The sequence below is a fragment of the Schistocerca nitens genome, chromosome 4 (assembly GCF_023898315.1).
Source record: "Schistocerca nitens isolate TAMUIC-IGC-003100 chromosome 4, iqSchNite1.1, whole genome shotgun sequence".
Classification (NCBI taxonomy): domain Eukaryota; kingdom Metazoa; phylum Arthropoda; class Insecta; order Orthoptera; family Acrididae; genus Schistocerca; species Schistocerca nitens.
In genome coordinates, this window is record NC_064617.1 from 33,198,349 (window position 1) to 33,216,958 (window position 18,610).

Below are 18,610 nucleotides of genomic sequence, written 5' to 3' on the forward strand. Positions count from 1 at the left end.
ACATGACATGACTGCCGGAGAGAGAGAGAGAGAGAGAGAGAGAGAGAGAGAGAGAGAGAGAGCATGTGCTTCAACAGGAATTTCTCAGGTATCAAATATCCAAGGCTTGCCACCATCTGAAGCTTTTGTGTAGGGATCAGTGCAACTTCCGCTCTGCCAGTAGCCAGTCATGGACCTGAGTGTGGAGTAGTGTGGCCTCCGCATGAAGGAATAGGCGAAATGGCCAGCCTGGCTAAGTGGTTGGGGGTGTGCTATGAGGTGGGTGAAAAGGATTTTTAACAGTGTAATTAGGCTTGGTGAGTTATGTTGATGGCATTCCTTGCGCAATTGGGATTAAAAAGCGCCACAATTGTTTAAATATTCCAACTGCATTGTCACCATCGAAATGTTCCAGGCTCTCGTAAACGACGGCGAACAATATTTACAGAAATTCAAAATAATTCTAATATTTCTAATATTTCCTCCTATGAGTGATTAAAACTTGGTTCAAGAATCATGAAAGAAGGTTGTATACATGGAAGAAGCCTGGAGATACTAGAAGGTATCAGATAGATTATATAATGGTAAGACAGAGATTTAGGAACCAGGTTATAAATCGTAATACAAAAAAAATTGTTCAAATGACTCTGAGCACTATGGGACTTAACATCTGAGGTCATCAGTCCCCTAAAACTGAGAACTAATTAAACGTAACAACCTAAGGACATCACACACATCCATGCCCGAGGCAGGATTCGAACCTGCGACCGTAGCGGTCGCGCGTTTCCAGACTGTAGCGCCTAGAACCGCTCGGCCACTCTAGCCGGCTAATTGTAAGACATTTTCAGGGGCAGATGTGGACTCTGACCACAATCTATTGGTTATTAACTGTAGCCCGCCGAAGTGGCCGTGCGGTTCTAAGCGCTTCAGTCTGGAACCGCGAGACCGCTACGGTCGCAGGTTCGAATCCTGCCTTGGGCATGGATGTGTGTGATGTCCTTAGGTTAGTTAGGTTTAACTAGTTCTAAGTTCTAGGGGACTAATGACCTCAGAAGTTGAGTCCCATAGTGCTCAGAGTCATTTTTATTAACTGTAGATTAAAACTGTGAAACTGTAAAAAGCTGGGAATTTGAGGAGTTGGGACCTGGATAAACTGACTAAACCAGGGGTTGTACAGAGTTTCAGGGAGAGCATAAGGGAACAATTGACAGGAATCGGGGAAAGAAATACAGTAGAAGAAGAATGGCTAGCTTAAAGAGATGAAATAATGAAGGTAGCAGAGGATCAAGTAGGTAAGAAGACGAGGGATAATAGAGATCCTTGGGTAACAGAAGAGATATTGAATTTAATTGATGAAAGGAGAAAATATAAAAATGCAGTAAATGAAGCGGGAAAAAGGAATACAAACCTCTCAGAAATGAGATGGACAGGAAGTGCAAAATGGCTAAGCAGGGATGGCTATAGGACAAATGCAAGGATGTAGAGGCTTATCTCACTAGGGGTAAGATAGATGCTGCCTACAGGAAAATTAAAGAGACCTTTGGAGAAAAGAGAACCACCTGTATGAATACCAAGATGGAAACCCAGTTCCAAGCAAAGAAGGGGAAACAGAAAGGTGGAAGGAGCATATAGAGGGCTTGGGTGGCAGGGGGAAAATACAGGGAGAGAAAGGCTGTTTACAATTTGGACAGAAACCAAATGGTGGTTATAATAGTCGAGGGACATGAAAGGGAAGCAATGGTTGGGAAGGGAGTGAGGCAGGTTTGCAGCCTCTCCCCTATGTTATTCAGTCTGTATATTGAGCAAGCAGTGAAGGAAACAAAAGAAAAATCGGAGTAGGTATTAAAATCCATGGAGAAGAAATAAAAACTTTGCTGTCTCTGAGAGGATTACAATGTCATCGGCGAACGTCAAACGACTTGTAAGAGCAGTTGAACGAATGGATAGTGTCTCGAAAGGAGGATATAAGATGAACATCAACAAAAGCAAAACGAGGATAATGGAATGTAGTCGAATTAAGCTGTGTGATGCTGTGGGAATTAGATTAGGAAATGGGACGCTTAATGTAGTAAAGGAGTTTGGCTATTTGGGGAGCAAAATAACCGATGATGATCGAAGTAGAGAGGATATAAAATGTAGACTGGCAATGGCAAGGAAAGCGTTTCTGAAGATGAGAAATTTGTTAACATCGAGTATAGATTTAAAAGTATTTGTGTGGAGTGCACCCATGTACGGAAGTGAAACGTGGACGATAAATAGTTTGGACAAGAACAGAATGGAAGCTTTCGAAATGTGGTGCTACAGAAGAATGCTGAAGATTAGATGGGTAGATCACACAACTAATGAGGAGGTATTGAACAGATTTGGGGAGAAGAGGAGTTTGTGGCACAACTTGACCAGAAGAAGGGACCGGTTTGTAGGGCATGTTCTGAGGCATCAAGGGATCACCAATTTGGTACTGGAGGGCAGTGTGGGGGGTAAAAATCGTAGAAGCAGACCAAGAGATGAATACACTAAGCAGATTCAGAAGGATGTAGGTTTCAGTAAGTACTGGGAGATGAAGAAGCTTGCACAGGATAGAGTAGCATGGAGAGCTGCGTCAAACCAGTCTCAGGACTGAAGACCAAAACATCAACAACAACATGACTGATTACAATTATTACTATTAACCCGCCACCCCGCACCTTGTATAGACCCTCTACTTACTCCTTCGACCTCCCACCTTTCCCTTCTTTGCTCAAGACTGGTTCTCCATCTGAGCTCCTTATATTCGTACAGCTGCTTCTCTTTTTCCCCGAAGACCTCTTTAATTTTCCTGTAGCCTAATTCACGGAACAACTTAGGTCGAGTGGTAAAAAGTGAAACAAATGCCTGAAATGACATCGGCTTTTATTGAAACGGAAAACGACAGTAAAACTGGGCAACATACGGGAAACTTTTCAAACTGTCAGCGTGACGGGTGCGAGGTAGGCCGAAGTTTCAAAATGTCATCGTCCCATGTCTGGCTAATAAACACTCGCCGGAAGGTACGACTTTTATCCAGGATGGCGCTCCACCCCACATTGATACACGTGTGAAAGATGTCTCGCGCACATTATTTAGTGAGGATCGCGTGCTGAGCATCCACTCCCGGGTCCCCAGACCTCAGTACGTGTGATTATTGGTTGTGGGCTTACCTGAAGTCTCGAGTCACCCACGATCGTCCGACAACATTAGCGATGCTAAAAGACAACACTCGACGGCAGTTTCTCACCATGCCTACTGGTAAGTTGTAGAGCTTTTCACAACTTTGTCGTCTGACTAAAAGCGCTGTTGATGAATGACGGCCGACATACTGAGAATTTGTTATAAGGAACATCGTCAAAAATCAGTTGCTATGCTAAATATTGCTTCTGTATCATATAAAGAGCCATCTGTTGGTCTACATCTACATGGATACCCTGCAAATTACATTTAAGTGCCTGGCAGAGGGTTCATCGAAACACCTTAACAATTCCCTATTATTCCAATCTCCTATAGCGTGCGGGAAGAATGAACACCTACATCTTTCCGTACGAGCTCTGATTTCCTTTATTTTATCGTCGTGATATTTTCTCCCTATGTAGGTCTGTGCCAACAAAATATTTTCGCATCCGGAGGAGAAAGTTGGTGATTGGATTTTCGTGAGAAAATTCTGTCGCAACGAGAAGTGCCTTTCTTTTAATGAAGTCTAACCCAAATCTTGTATCATCTCTGTGAGACTCTCCCTCACATATTTCACGATAATACAAAATGTGCTGCCTTACTTTGAACTTTTTCGATGTACTCCGTCAGTCCTATCTGGTAAGGATTGCATACCGCGCAGCAGTATTCTGAAAGAGGACGGACAAGCATAGTGTAGGCAGTCTCCTTAGTAGGTCGGTTACATTTTCTAAGCGCCCTGAAAATAAAACGCAGCCTTTGGTGAGCCTTTCCCACAACATTTTCTATGTGTTCTTTCCAATTTAACTTGTTAGTAATTGTAATACCTAGGTATTTAGTTGAATTTACGGCTTTTCGATTAGACCAATTTATCGTGTAACCGAAGTTTAAAAGAGTTCCTTTTAGTACTCATGTGGATGAGCTCACACTTTTCTTTATTAAGGGTCAACTGCCACTTTTCGCACCATTCAGATATTTTTTGTAAATAATTTTGCAGTTTGTTTTGATCTTCTGATGCCTTTATTAGTCGATAAACCACAGCGTCATCTGCAATCAACCGAAGACGGCTGCTCAGATTGTCTCCCAAATCGTTTATATAGATAAGGAACAGAAAAGGGCCTACAACACTACCTTGGGGAACGCCTGAAATCACTTCTGTTTTACTCGATGACGTTCCGTGAATTACTAAGAACTGTGACCTCCGTGACAGGAAATCGCAAATCCAGTCACATAACTGAGACGATATTCCATAAACACGCAATTTCACTAGGAGCCGCTTGTGCGGTACAGTGTCAAAAGCCTTCCGGAAATCCAGGAATAAGGAATCGATCTGAAATCCCTTGTCAATAACACTCAGCACTTCATGTGAATAAAGAGCTAGTTGGGTTTAGGAAAGATCGTTCCTGTGAAACACATGTTGACTGTGTGTCAATAGACCTGTTCCTTCGAGGTAATTCATAATGTTCGAACACAATATATGTTCTAAAATCTTGCTGGATATCGACGTTATCGATATGGGCCTGTAATTTAGTGGATTACCTCTACTACCTTACTTGAATATTGGTGTGACCTGTGCAACTTTCCAGTCTAAGGGTACGGATCTTTCGTCGAGCGAACGGTTGTATATGATTGTTAAGTATGCAGCTAATGCTTCAGCATACTCGGAAAGGAACCTAATTTTTATACAGTCTGGAACAGAAGACTTGCTTTTATTAAGTGATTTGAGTTGGTTCACTACTCCAAGGATATTTACTTCTACGTTACTCTCGTTGGCAACTGTTCTCGATTCGAATTCTGGAATATTTACTTCGTCTTCTTTTTTGAAGGCATTTTGGAAGGCTGTGTTTAGTAACTCTGCTTTGGCAGCACTGTCTTCGATAGTATCTCCATTGTTATCGCGCAGAGAAGGCATTGATTGTAAATTGCCGCTAACATACTTCATATACGACCAGAATCTCTTGGGTTTGTCTGACAGGTTTCGAGACAAAGTTTCGTTGTGGAAACTGTTATAGGCATCTCGCATTGAACTCCACGCTAAATTTCGAGCTTCTGTAAAGGATCGCCAATCTTGGGGATTTTGCGTCTGTTTAAATTTGGCATGTTTTTTTCATTGTTTCTGCAACAATGTTCTAACCCGTTTTGTGTACCAAGGAGGATCAGCTCCATTGTTTGTTAGTTTATTTCGTATAAATCTCTCAATTGCTGCCGATACTATTTCTTTGAATGCAAGCCAGTTCTGGTCTACACTTATATTATTAATTTGGAATGAGTGGTGACTGTCTCTCAGGAAGGCGTCAAGTGAAGTTTTATGTGCTTTTTTGAACAGATATATTTTTCGCTTATTTTTCGAGGATTTGGGGATCAGAATATACAGTCTCGCTACGACAACCCTGTGTTCACTAGCCCCTATATCGGTTTTGATGCTCGTTACTAACTCAGGATTATTTGTCATTTGCACTTTGTTTAGTTTCAGTAAAAACCTGAATTTGGGAAATTTGTGGTAAGTACCTATGGGACCAAACTGGTGAGATCATCGCTCACTAACTTACACTAACTTACACTAAGGACAACACATACACCCGTGCCCGAGGGAGGACTCGAACCTCCAACGGGAGGGGGGGGGGGGGGGGGGGAGCCGCGCGAACAGTGGCAAGGCGCCTAAGACAACGCGGCTACCCCGTGCGGCTCTCTCTACCTGCATTATTCCGTGAAGTATTGACTGTTGAAATAATATGGACTTTTGCATCACCTTGCACAATATGAAGAGCAAGGCTCCCAAGACACTTCCCTGCGGCACACTGTAAGTTACTCTGATACCTAATGATGACTCTCTATCCAAGATTACAAGCCACATTCTCCTTATCAAATGTCCTCAACTGTCACAAATTTCCTTTGATAGCCGATACTGTCTTAGTTTTGATGATAGTATAGCCGTGGTACTGAGTCAAATACTTCTCGAAAATCGAAAAATACTGCAATTATCTGCCTTCATCCATTACTTTTAGCAGTCATCTGAGAAAATTGCGAGTTGGGTTTCACATGATCAATGTTTTTCGGAATCCATACTGGTTGCCGAGGAGGTCGTTCTGTTAGAGATACCACGTTATTTTTTAATTTAAAATATATTCGAAGATTCTATAACAAATCTGTATCAAGGATACCGGACGGTAGTTTTGAGGATCACTTGTACTGCCCTTCTTGTAGGTGGGTGCGATCTGTGATTTCTTCCAACTACTGGGCAGGGCTTTTTGTTCGTGCGATGTACGATGGATTATAGTTAATAGAAGTGCTAACACAGCCGCACATACCATGCAGCGTGTTAAGGGATTCGGTCGAGCCATGGAGCTTCATTCAATTTGAGAGATTTCAGCTGTCCTCAATGTTCGATGATCTATTGAAATTGGCCGGCCGCTGTGGCCGAGCGTTTCTAGGAGCTTCCTTACGGAACTGCGGTGCTACTACGGTCGTAGGTTCGAATCCTGCCTCAGGCATGTATGTGTGTGGTGTCCTTAGGTTAGTTAGGCTTAAGTAGTTCCAGGTCTAGGGGACTGATGACCTCAAATGTCAAGTCGAAAAGGGCTTAGAGCAATTTGAACAATCTATTGAAACTGATTAAAGGTAAACACATTATCTGAGCAGAAGCGTTCTCTTCTGAAAACGCTTTGCTGTTAAAAAAGGACTGTCACTACTTTTTGCAATCAGTTGTAGAATAATTATGTATGGTTTTCCCATATTAAGGGAACTGCAAATAATTAAAGAGTACTTTCCCCAGAAGCGCTTCGCTTTTATTTATAAAACATCTTCCGTAGTCATTCTGGAAATATGGATATACATTCTAAGACACAAAACTATACGCCATGAAGGAATATTGCGAATGAGACGAAGATCGGTCGATGTGTAGTACATGTACAGAACAATCTGGATGATTTATCCAACAGAAAGAGCTTCACAAACCGAACAAATACGTAACACTTTGGTCCACCTCTGGTGCTTATTCAGGCATTTATTCGATTCGACATTGACAAATACAGTTGTTGGATGTTCTCCTGAGGGATATCGTGCCAACATTCTGTCCAACCGGGGCGTTAGATCGTCGAATTCCCGACGAAAGATCCGTACCCAAAGACAGGACAGTTGCACAGGTCACATCAATATTCAAGAAAGGTAGTAGGAGTAATCCACTAAGTTACAGGCCAATATCGTTATCGTCGATATGCAGCTGGTTTTTGGAACGTCTATTGTGTTCAAACATTATGAATTACCTCGAAGAAAACGATCTATTGACACACGATCAACATGGGTTTAGAAAACATCGTTCTTATGACACACAACTAGCTCTTTATTCTCATGAAGTGTTGACTGCTATTGACAAGGGATTTCAGATCGATTCCGTATTTATGGATATCCAGAAGGCTTTTGACACTGTACCACATGAGCGGCTTTTAGTGAAATTGCGTGCTTTGCAATATCGTCTCAGCTGTGGGACTGGATTTGTGATTTCCTGTCAGAGAGGTCACAGTTCGTAGCAATCGATGGGAAGCCAACGAGTAAGACAGAAGTGACTTCTGGTATTCCCAAGGTAGTGCTACAGGCCCTTTTCTGTTCCTTATATTTATAAACGATTTGAAAGACAATCTGAGTAGCCGTCTTAGATTGTATGCAGATGAAGTTGTCGTTTATCGACTAGGAAAGTCGTCAGAAGAGCAAAACAAATTGCAAAATGATTTAGAAAATATATCTGTATAGTACGAAAATGGGCAATTGAGCCTAAATAACGAAAAGCGTGAGGTCATCCACATGAGTGCTGAAAGGAATCCGTTAAACTTCGGTTACACGATAAATCAGTCAAACATGGAGGCCGTAAATTCAACTAAATACCTATGAATCACAATTACGAACAACCAAAATTGGAAGGAACACAAAGAAAATGTTGTGGGGAAGGCTAAACGAAGACTGCGTTTTATTGGCAGGACACTAAGAAAATGTAACAGATCTACTAAGGAGACTGCCTACACTACGTTTGTCCGTCCTCTTTTAGAATACTGCTGCGTGGTGTGGGATCCTTACCAGATAGGACTGACGGAGTACAATGAAAAAGTTCGAAGAAGGGCAGCACGTATTGTATTATGGGAGAGAGTGTCACTGAAATGATAGAGAATTTGGGTTGGGCATCATTAAAAGAAAGGCGTTTTTCGTTGTGACGGAATCTTCTCGCGAAATTCCAATCACCAACTTTCTCCTCCGAATGCGAAAATATTTTTTTGACACCGACCTACATAGGGAGAAACGACCACCACGATAAAATAAGGGAAATCAGAGCTCGTACAGAAAGATATATGCGTTCGGTCTTTCCGCGCGCTATACGAGATTGGAATAATACAGGATTGTGAAGCTGGTTCGATGATCCCTCTGCCAGGCACTTAAATGTAATTTGCAGAGTATCCATGCAGATGAGGTACTGCCTACAATGCTCCGAACGTTCTCAGTTGGGGACAGACCAGGCGACCTTGCCGGCCAGCGTATGGTTTGGCAAGGACGAAGACAAGCAGTAGAAACTCTCGCGTATGCTGGAAGGCATTGTCTTGCTGAAATGTCAGACCGGAATGGCTTCTCATGAAGGAAAAAAAAATAAATAAATAAAAAATAAAAAACAGCACTTGCAATGTCTTGGACGTACCACTGTGCTGTAAGGGTATCGCAGCTGACAACCAAAGGGGCCTCACTGTGAAAAGTAATGGCACCCCAGAGCATGACTCCTGGTTGTCGGGTCGTACGGTGGGCGACATTCAGGTTGGTATACCACCACTGTCCATGACGTCTCCACAATCGCCTTCGGCCTGGAATCTCTTTGGCTGGGGTAGAGCTGTCTTCAGTCTTGAGTCCCCCTTCGAACTGCGCCCCGATGCTTAGCGAAGGTGCGTCTGGAGACGCCCTGGACAGCAGTGGGATACCAACTGGACTGTTCCAAATTGGACTGTAGAGTGTACCATGGTTAGCGGTTTCAGTGTCTGGTTAGAATCGATGTTTGACCTCATCCAGTAACAAGATTTTGATGTAATAATATTTGGTTCCCATCGGGATGCTTACTATCGCTGAGCACCCATGCCGGTCACCATTGGAATGCTTGATTTCGTTGAGTATCCGTGGCAGGTGAGCCAATCATTATCACCTCATGCGCATTTTAGCTTATTACAATGGTTGTGGTTTGTATTCCGCGTAGCGGCCAGCGTGAGATTTACAGCGGTTGGGCGGAAACGCACATCTAAATCGGTCACCCTGTTGGCGGGGTTCGAGGGAGGCGACCGAAGTGAAACATTCAGCTTCAAATGGTTCAAATGGCTCTGAGCACTATGGGACTTAACATCTGAGGTCATCAGTCCCCTAGAACTCAGGACTACTTAAACCTACCTAACGTAAGGACATCACACACAGGATTCGAACCTGCGACCGTAGCGATCGCGCGGTTCCAGAATGACGCGCCTACAAACGCTCGGCCACAACGCATGTCGAAGCATTCACGTGGTTTGGGCACTTATCACAGCCAACCCCGTAGTAAACAGATAACTACGTTACCATACAGGTAGCTTATTTGCTATAAATCTCTTTTATTTGCACCGTACACATTTACAACACACTCAAGCAACGTCTGAAGATCAGTATGTACCTTTTGAATAGAAAGGTTTACATTTACTTTGTAAATGAAACGTAGAATAAAATGCTTTGTGTCTTAAATGCAAAAACAGGCACAGCTGATATTTGTCGATTACAGCGCCATCTACCGCGAATGGGAAACAATGGTTTGGGTGGACCGTAGGGATGTTCTTTTTTTTTTACTGACAGACTTTCCGGCATGGCCGACTGCCACAGACTCGTTGTTATGTTCGTAGCTACCGCTTGGTCTCACGCTGTCGGTAAGCGACTTTTCTCTTGGTGCGTGATAGTGGATAAGTGTGGCGAACAGAAATTTGCGAAATACTGAGCAACAAATACTCTTAGGAAAAGCTACATACTCTGTGAAAATGCGTTTATTGTTTCATTCGTCGGACACCATACGATGCTTGCGCAGTTTCGTCATTCAGACTTTAATAAATATATCAGATTGTAATGTCCCAGTGCGTTTTCGTTAATTGCACTTCGCCGACAATCAACAGAGTCGCAAAGAAAAAAAAATCCAGATAGTCTACAAGGTACAACCACTGGTAAGTAACAAATGGGTAACCGAACGGTTCTCTACAGTGATTTCGCATAAGCATTTCGCTTATTCTTCGTATGTATAATCCTTTTCACGATTTAGTGCGTTTTCGTCAGTAACTGCAAATATAGTCTGTAAGCAAGTATTGTGAAAACAATATATTACATATATGCAATGAAAAGTACATTCCTAATGAAATAAAGCAACTTCCGCGCATTTCGAGCTTAATTTAAATAGCATTATGTTAAGAGAGTATTACTGCGGTTAAATATGTCGCGAAACGCAACGTTAATGCCAGTATGGATGGAACAGGGAGAGGATTGAACTTTACCGTGTTACTTAATATACTCGCTTATACGAAGGTCATAGAGAATATAGCCTTTTCTAAGAGAACCAAGTGTTCCACATCCCGCAGTACACTGAGGTATCTGCCAACCACACTCACTCACTTCGATCCACCACAGTACTGATGAAACACGTTGAAGACTCTCACCACTAAATTACACCATAAGTGATACGAACATTACCATATATGTAAAAATGTTTTGATTGTAAGTCATATACACTGAAGAGCCAAAGAAACTGGTACTCCACCCTAACATCGTGTAAAGCCCCCATGAGTACGCGGAAGTACCGCAACTCGACGTGGCATGGCTCGACTAGTGTCTGAAGTTATATTAATACCTTCAGCTGCTGACGGGCGTTGATATATATCAATATACATCAACGGCCCCTTCTGAAAATGTGGGCCCCGACCGGGACTCGAACAACAGGATCTCCTGCTTACATGAAGGACGCTCTATCCCTGTCGGGGCACACATTTTCACCAGTCCCCGTTGCTATATATCAATGCCCGTCAGCAGCTCAAGGTATTAATACAATCCTAATTTCGTTCTAGACGTCTGCAGGTCATCAATGGTGTCTGTTCTTTCGGACATGTCCGAAAGAACAGACACCATATCCACATAAGTATATAGTTTTGGAAATCCTGGCCGTGACCTTCTTCTTCTATAGGGAATGCACACATATTCCCCGATTTCTTATGGGGCTTGGTAAGAATGTCTTCCACGAGTAATGAGTGTGTTGGGGTGGGACACTACGAATGTAGTGTGTGGACATACAAGGTGAGAATGTAGGTCTCGCGGGAGGCATCCGCGAGATAGTCCCTGCAGTCGCACTATCCTCTGTGCCCTCGGTGGCTCAGATGGACAGAGCGTCTGCCATTTACGCAGGAGATCCCGGGTTCGAGTACCGGCCGGGGCACACATGTTTCACCTGTCGCCGTTGATATATATGAACGCCCGTCAGCAGCTGAAGGTATAAATATCATTCTAATTTCGCTCTAGACGGCTTCAGGTCAGCAATGGTGTCTGTTCTTTCGGACGAGACTCGTCCGACCAGGCAACATGTTCCCAGTCACCAATAGTCCAATGTCGATGTTGAAGGGCCCAGGCGAGGCGTAAAGCTTTGTGTCGTGCAGTCATCAAGGATACACGAGTGGGCTTTCAGCTCCGAAAGCCCATATCGATGATGTTTCGTTAAATGGTTCGAACACAGCGATGTCGGAGACTTGATATTTTACCGGATTCCTAATATTCACGGAACACTCGTGAAATGATTGTACAGGAACATCCTCACTTCGTCGCTATTTCGGAGATGCTGTGTCCCATAGCTCGTGCGCCTACTATAACATCACGTTCAAACTTACTTGATAATCTGTCATTGTAGCAGCAGTAACCGATCTAACAATTGAGCGTGACACTTTTTCTCTTATATAGGCGTTGCCGACCGCAGCGCCGTATTCGGCCTGTATTTGAATACGCATGCCTATACCAGTCTCTTTGGCGCTTCGGTGCATATTATTTAGTATTACCTAAGAGTATTTGTTGCTCCGTATTTCGCGGATTGTGCCTACTTCACTCAGCCACTACCACGTACCGCGACCAAACTAACAGGGTACCTGCACTCATAATTTCCTTAATGAGATATACGTCTGTGTGCATCTTATATCTACAACGCTACGCATGGATGGTCCCATGCCATACATTCTGACCCGGGCAACGAACTGGATGAGAAAAACTGGCGATACCTGCAAGAAAATGACCCAGGTTCCGAGCCAGAAGCACAATCCCACAACGAGGCAGCTTTCATCGAATAAGTTGGTGGCTGGGATTTGTTGCAGCTACGGTGTTTATTCCTTCGTATGGGCCATTACCACGGAGTAACACTTGTACGCAGCAACAGTCTGATGAAATGAAAGTTTACTTTATTACTGGCGCTTCTTGGCAGATTAAAACTGTGTGCCGGACCGAGACTCGAACTCGGGATATTTGCCTCACGGCGTGCTCTACCGTCTGAGCTACCCAAGCACGACTCACGACCCGTCCTCGCGGCTTCAATTGTGCCAGTACCTCGTCTCCTACCTTCCAAACTTCACCGAAGCTCTTCTGCGACCCTTGCAGAACTGGAACTCCTGGAAGAAAGGATATTGTAGAGACATGGCTTAGCCACAGCCTGGGGGATGTTGCCAGAATGATACTGGGTACTTTATTACTGTTTAATTAAACAGTGATTTAGCTCATATAATGTGGGTTTATTTTTTGTTGTTTAATGAAGCAAAGATTAAACTGCGTAATAACAGCAGTGCAGTCCTTCACTAATGAACATGAAAATATCAGTTCTGCAGAATTATCTAAGGATTCTTCCGAAAATTCCAATAGAGTTGCAGTTTCTCATGATAAGAAGGCTACATACAGCTCACTACACTGGTCATACTAGTGTAAAAGTTGATTCCTTATTGCCGTCGCAAAGTCCAAAACATCCCCACCACGCCTGAGGTTTTGTGGACCTCCTACCACGCCGTACGTCAGCGCCGGCACGGAGACCTGTCTCTGAACTAACAGAGCGCTCCATTAATTCGGGCTGAAACACGCCTCCACTCTCCATGGCAGGTTCAGGACCCACCCGTTGCTGGCGATATGTCGTACGGAGATGTGGTGTGGATGTTTTACCAAATAGACGCGCCACCACTTGCGGAACAGTTTCTGTCAACCTGCACACTGCATGCAAGATACTTCCAATCAGCATTTGGTGTTAGGAATCTCGTATATATACTCCACATTCGACGTTCAAAATTATGTTTGAGAACATTTTCCATATTATCCCCACTCTTTGTAATTAAACAAAGAAAATGTTTACAGTGCCTCAAAAAGTAATATTCGCAGTAAACTAAAAAACTTGTTTATTTAATTTTACATATTTTAAAAGAAGAAATGTTGAGGTTGCTCGCGGAGAGGATGAGAGACGGGCGTGGCTATATGCGCGCTGCTTTGACAGACAGGTGGCGCGGAGCTAGATAGGAGCTGGCGTGTGTAGCTGGCTGCCTAACTAGCAGACGATAACCCTGCTACTGGCGGAATGTGAGCGCCACGTAGGAAGCGGGTGTCGTAAGGACAGCAAGTCTAGTTTACAGGCACGATAATGCGAGTGCTTTTTCGAAGGGAGGGTGGTCTTCCCTGGCCCTCGCGACGTGTGACGGTGCCTCATGCCGCAAATTCTGAGATCGCAAAGTATTAGGATGGTGCATAAGGTCGCAGCGTTTTTATTCTGTATATTAATATTGTTATAGGTTTTGGATTTTACAAAGAGTGTTCTACGTCATTGGCCCCTTACTTGTCTTTGTCGTAAATCCCTCGTCCAGCGCAAAGTTGCAAGCGACTGGAAAAAAGCGCAGATGACTCCAGTATATAGAGAGGTAAAGAAACGGACCCGCAAAATTACAGACCAGTATTCCAAACTTCTGTTTGCTGCAGACTCAATGAACACATTCTCAGTTCGATTATAATAGACTTACTTGAGGCTAAGCAGCTTATGCCGACGAATCAACATGGTTTTAGGAAGCATCGTAAGTGCGAAACTCAGCTTGCCCTTTCCTCACGTGGCATACTGAGAACTATGTATGAAGGGCAACAGGCAGATTCCATATTTCTAGATTTCCGGAAAGCATTTGCCAACGTGCCCCATTGTAGACTGTTAAAGAAACTACGAATATCTCGAATAAGTTCACAGATATGTGAATGGCTCGAAAACTTCTTGAATAATAGAACCCAGTACGTTGTCCTCGACGGTGAGTGTTCATCAGAGAGCACGAAGTGTGATAGGACGGCTGTTGTTCTTCATACAGGGTGAGGCCATCTGTATGTTCAGTACATTAGCGCCGAGGAGCAAATGGCAGATATTTTACCAAAAGCAGCTAGGAGTGCACATTTCGATAGACTATATCAAAAGCTGGCGATAGTGAATTTTACGGGTAATTAAGGAAATTATTAAATTGATGGGGGTGTTGAAGTAATGACAATTTAATAATTATACCCTGCTAACTTTCAGCATTCTGGAAGGCATCGTAGCGGCGCGAGAATTTCGTGGTAAATTCTAGAGACCCTCGTATTTCCACCGTCTTGAACACGCGTTATTTTAGAGATGAGTGTAGTAAAGTAGAACTGTGTCTACTGCACCACAAGTATGTGTGTGCAGGACGGACGTGTATGGGACGGATGATCGGCGCGGGCAGGTAGTCGCCGATCCCGCCTAAGGAGTTACACGTCCAGCTCAAGGAATAAACGCGCCGTACTCCGTGCGACGTCAAACATTACTGTGTGAACATTTGAATGTTGTTGAAAGAAGAGAAGGGACAATTACTGATTGATTCTTTCTCTTACTTTCGTAAGGTCCAGACGGTTGTCTTGCTAAACTTCGAGAGATTTGTAGACTGTATTTATGGAAAAATGAATGTGATAGTTTCTGACATACAGGACGGTTCCGAACTTACAAAAAATGTTTTAGTTGTATGAAAACTGTTGTGTGATGAAAACACAGTGTGATTGAGTTCAAAATATTCTCGAGTGCACGGAGTTATTTTAAAAGTATAAAAAATTTCCTCCAAAGTAGCATCTTATATTCAGAGAAGAAGTTGTGCAGGACATCCTAAAAAGAAGATCGGCGAAGCAACTCCAAGTAAGTTCGATAGCCAAGAGAGAGTGTGAGTCTCGACACCAGTACCACACTGTCACCCTTTATCACCGGAAACCGCCAGAGCATGGCATAAACAACAGTATGGTTTACCAAATTATGCAATAAATTGCAGAGAACTATCAAAGTAGCAATATTATTTTTTTTACTTGATGACTATGGACCAATTCAATTACTCGTTATTTGAAATCTTTCACTTACAGCAACAATATTACCACATCGGCTACCAGCTACCGCTTGGTTACAGGTGACACACAAACACGGTAGGTCACTCCACAAATGCTGTTAATGTGTAATGCAGAGTAATGTCGGAGGCAGCCACTGCCAAGTGTGTGGGTAATGCGAGATGCTCTACGGACAGCTGATTCTAAGTGACCAATGACAACCACAGCAGACAAAGCCCTGAATTCAAACTTGTGTGCTAAGGTAACCACAACCTCATGATGTGAAATGCATCAGAGAAAACAGCAATCAACAATCTGCGGCAGATCTAAAAATTGCAATCGCTTTGTTTATGGTCGTTAAAGCTAACCTCTACGAAGCAACTCGAGACAGCGAGACAGACAGACAGACAGGGAGAGAGGGGGCGGGGAGGGGGGGGGGAGGAAGAGAGAGAGAGAGAGAGAGAGAGAGAGGAAAAATAAAAGTTTTAGCACTGAAGCAAACTAATCTGTCACCGCCATTGGTTACCTGAAATGATTGTCGCACTGGCTACATGAGCTACTAACCAATGAGCAGTCCTCATTAACAATTATTTGCAATTATAGGTGACACAGGTAGATTCCAGGAGAAAAAAGAATGACAGGAAGAAAAATAAGGGCAAATAAAGCAAACAATAAGATCAAAAATTACACTTATACGAATTAATTGCATAAAAATAGTAATCACATTCTTTTGATCAGATTTATAAATTGAAAAAAAAGTTTCATTTGTCGTTTTTTGATCCTACAACCTTCTACATCATGTTTATATGATAAGCATTGCGGTAGGCCCCAACACAAGTACGTAGCTGGTGCGTAAGTTCGTATAATTTTTCTATAAGTTTAATAAAAATAACAGAGACTTCAGTGTACAATAATATATCATCCTTCAGTGCTTACGATAGATAGCCAACATTGCGAAAATTTTCGATTCTGCGACAGTAGAAATGGCATGGGTTTTAGGTGAAGAATTCATTGAGTCATGTTCAGAGTGCATTTTTAATCCGGAAAGGAAGTTCCATGAAGGTTATTCGATAGAGTGTGGAAAAGGTTCAAATCTGAGGCACAAGATCAGGTGAATAAGGTGTGTGTGACATGACTTCTCAACCCAACTTCTGCTAGACTGGGAAAAAAAAAATTACTGTACGGAATGCAGGCAGGCATTTTCGTGGATCAGTATTGCTTCACGTGGACTTCCTGGTTGTTGTTCTTAGACTGTGTCTGCAAGACATCTTTTCTGTTGACAGGAAATGTCAGCAGTGATGGTTACATCTTGCGGAAGTAATTCATAATACAACCCACCATCGTCGTCCCATCAGATGCATAACATTATCTTTTGTGGATGCATGCAGTTTATTGTATGGGGTGTTGCTCCTTTGTTTGGCCTCAACCAATCCTTTCTTTTCCTTATGTTAGCATAAAGACACAATTTTTCATCACCAGGATAGTGGTGCGCTAGTGTCAGTCTAGTCAAGGGAAAGGGAAATTTTATCGAAATTCAATGAAGGCGCGGTTGGGCGATGAAATCTGGGGCCGCTGGCAGAGTGTCGTAACGGACGACAGCCAGCAGGCCAGGCAATGTAAACATGGCACTTGCAGGCGCAGAGCTGCGACAGCGGTATTGTACACACGATTTGTTTTGAGTGGAGCAACAACAAGGAAGGAAACTGCAGCGTTGATCTAAGTTATTGGATGTATGAGGCGGGGCACTAGGCCAGAACCAGGAGTGGCGATTTGTAAATGGCTGACCTGTAGGAATTTATCCCAGCCATAGCTTCTGTCTCTCTCTCTCTCTGACACTATGTCAGAAGCAAGGGAGAAACCAATATAAATAGAGAGGCAAGTTTAGCTTGACAGGGTGTGCCAGGTCAGTCGAGCGTCGGGACAGACCTGTGCTGGTCTACGCTTATAGGGGTCAGTCTGGCAGCAATGTTGCAAGCATTCTGCATAAACTTGTACTTTGTTTCTATGTAGTCGCTCGAGCTCTATTCCGCATCCGGGGACACAACACCAGGGGAGGGTGGAACGGCCGTCTGGAACTTGGAGATAGCACGGTCTGCCTGAAAGAGGGCAGTGACAGCAGTCTGCATCGGGTCCAGAAGGGGCTCAGATCCACTCCAGTCTACTGGTCACCTTCATTTCCCAATTTCCCACCTGGGGTCTGGGCGAGGCGTACCCTGCGGGTAGCACAGCAGCACTGCGACAGCGCCAGAGATGGCGGCAGGTGTTGCCGTCCGGCAAGCGACATTAGTGGCAAGTATCAGCACAGCATCCAGATGGGCGTGGGTTTGAGTCCGGTCACGTGTTGGGAGCAGCAGCGCCCTGAGGGCCGTGGCTGACCGGTACATCCACCTTCGTCCCACGGTCGGACAGAGCAGGCCAAAAGGGGCGGAGGGCAGTGAGGACCAGGGACTGTAGCAGTCTCCGGAATCGCGGGCAGCAGCGCGACGCCAAGTCGCTACGCACCGGTGGGTGGTGAGCGGGAGAGCGGCGGCCGACTCCCTCGGCGGGCAGTCTTGGTAACGACAGCAGCGGCGTCGGCATACTGGGAGTCTGCTGAGCCGGCTAGACTTGCAGGACATCGGGCGGCCAGCACGCTGACACTACGCTTCACCATCAAATACTGTAAATTAGCTGAATAAAGCAATGTTACTGAATACCGCTGTATCACTCTGCACCCTCGAAATTCTTTAACACCATCTGGAGTCCCAGGTTTGACCCCCAACCCTGCAACAGTTGTAATGGTCAGTATTTCATGAGCCACTTGATGATGAGCAAATAGAGATAGCTATGGCCACCCACTGATTTTTGCGATTTTCACTTCGGACACGCGGTACTCGTACACCTCATTTTTTAACCTTTCTGTTGCATGCAAAATTTGCACAATGGTGGAATGATCATGATCATCCCATGGCCCAGTTCTCGAATACACTGGCGTGCATCATTGTGGATTAATGTTCCGTGATCTTCATAAAAATTCGAAGACCTTCCTTAACTTGGAGGGTCAATAATATCAACGTGGTCCTCCTTT

The 18,610-nt window shown here is 43.9% G+C and overlaps 1 non-coding gene across 1 annotated transcript; it reads left to right on the plus strand.

Annotated features, from left to right (window-relative positions):
• The first annotated feature begins 11,539 nt into the window (after positions 1–11,539).
• Trnak-uuu (transfer RNA lysine (anticodon UUU)) lies at positions 11,540–11,614 on the plus strand. The gene has a single exon. It is a non-coding gene; the product is annotated as a tRNA-Lys (tRNA).
• The last annotated feature ends 6,996 nt before the right edge of the window (positions 11,615–18,610 follow it).